The sequence below is a fragment of the Primulina eburnea genome, chromosome 5 (genome assembly GCF_022965805.1).
Source record: "Primulina eburnea isolate SZY01 chromosome 5, ASM2296580v1, whole genome shotgun sequence".
Classification (NCBI taxonomy): domain Eukaryota; kingdom Viridiplantae; phylum Streptophyta; class Magnoliopsida; order Lamiales; family Gesneriaceae; genus Primulina; species Primulina eburnea.
The window spans coordinates 23979445-23981047 of record NC_133105.1 but is presented as its reverse complement, the minus strand read 5'-3'; the positions used below and the strand labels follow the sequence as shown (position 1 = coordinate 23981047).

The 1603-nt window shown below is 44.4% G+C and overlaps 1 non-coding gene across 1 annotated transcript; it reads left to right on the top strand.

Moving 5' to 3' along the window:
* The first annotated feature begins 867 nt into the window (after window positions 1-867).
* Window positions 868-973, top strand: LOC140833200 (small nucleolar RNA R71). The gene has a single exon (XR_012118333.1). It is a non-coding gene; the product is annotated as a small nucleolar RNA R71 (small nucleolar RNA).
* The last annotated feature ends 630 nt before the right edge of the window (window positions 974-1603 follow it).

Sequence of the window (1603 nt, the reverse complement as noted above, 5' to 3'; positions counted from 1 at the left end):
TGTGCAGTGAGTGCTGGTGTAGAGTTAGATGACTTACCTTGAGACGTCGCAGCATGTTCATCCGGCACTTGGCTTTTCTCTTTTTCTCTAGGCTCCAAAACTTTTCCGCTCTTCAACTCAATGGCCTTCACTTGCTCTTTTGGATTAGTCTCGGTATTACTTGGCAAGGTGCCCGGCTCTCTACTTGCTATCATCTTGGCCAACTGTCCAATTTGATTCTCGAGCCCCTTTATTGATGCATCTTGGTTTTGGAGTCGAGTTTCAGTGGATGAGATAAACTTAGACATCATTTGTTCCAAGTTGGACTTTTCTTCTCTAGGAAGATCGGATATGTACATCGGTTGTTTCCCATATTGTTGTCCTCCTTGCGGCCTATTATGACTGTTTTGACCGCCCCATGAGAAGTTGGGATGTTGCCTCCACCCAGGATTATATGTGTTCGAGTAAGGGTCATTCCTTGGGCGGTTTTGGACTCCCACTTGATTCACCGGTGCCTCATTTTGCACATAGAAGGGATTTCCATCTTGACAGTCTTTCACATAGTGTTCCCCTCCACACTTCTCACAGAATATCTCTTGAAGACGCATAGCCGTGCCACCCACGTTCAAGCCGTCTATTTTCCTGTTTAAAGCGTCAAGTTGTGCAGTAATAACAGAAAAATCAGTTACCTGGTGAACTCCGGCACTTCTCCGCTGGTTGTTCCTGTCAGATTGAGGATGATAGTTGCTAGCAGCCATCTCCTCCAACAACTCATATCCTTCTTCCGCAGTCTTCCTCAAAAGGTTCCCACACGCAGCAGCATCTATCATAGTACGGTTAGGAGTAAGCAAACCGTAATAAAAGGTTTGAACGACTAACCCAAGTGGCAACTCGTGATGTGGGCATCTTCGTAATAGATCTTTGAAACGCTCCCACGCCTCATATAGTGAATCTTGATCGAACTGAGCAAATGTTGTGATGTCTGCCCGCAGCTTCATGGTCTTCGATGGAGGAAAGTATTTGATGAGAAACGCCTTCGCCATGTCCTCCCATGTAGCTATCGAACCTACAGGTAAACAATTCAACCAGGCTTTAGCTTTTTCACGCAAAGAGAAAGGAAATAAACGCAGTCTAACAGCATCATCAGAAACTCCATTAAATTTAAAAGTATCGCAAATCTCTAGAAAATCAGCGATGTGTTTGTTTGGATCGTGCACAGCAGTTCCTCCAAATTGGACGGTGTTCTGAATCATCTGGATAATGGCTGGTTTGATTTCGAATTGGTTTGCCCGCACAATCGACCTCACAATGCTGGGGCGTGCACCATCCAAAGAAGGCTGGGCATACTCTAACATGGGTATGCGGCGTGGCATCTCAATTCGTCTCTCGTTTTGGCGCTCCGACTCCTGCTCTTGTTCGTACCTCTCCATCAGTTCCTTAAGTCTTTGTTGTTGTCTTAGCCTGCGGAAAGTCCTTTCAATTTCAGGGTCACACTCAAGCTCCAAGTCAAGTGACTTTGTCATGCACCGGAAGAGATATCTGAATTAAAATATGGAGTGTTAGTTCAATAAAAATAAAATACACTAAAGGAAATAACTAAAAATATAATTGTAGATTAACAGTC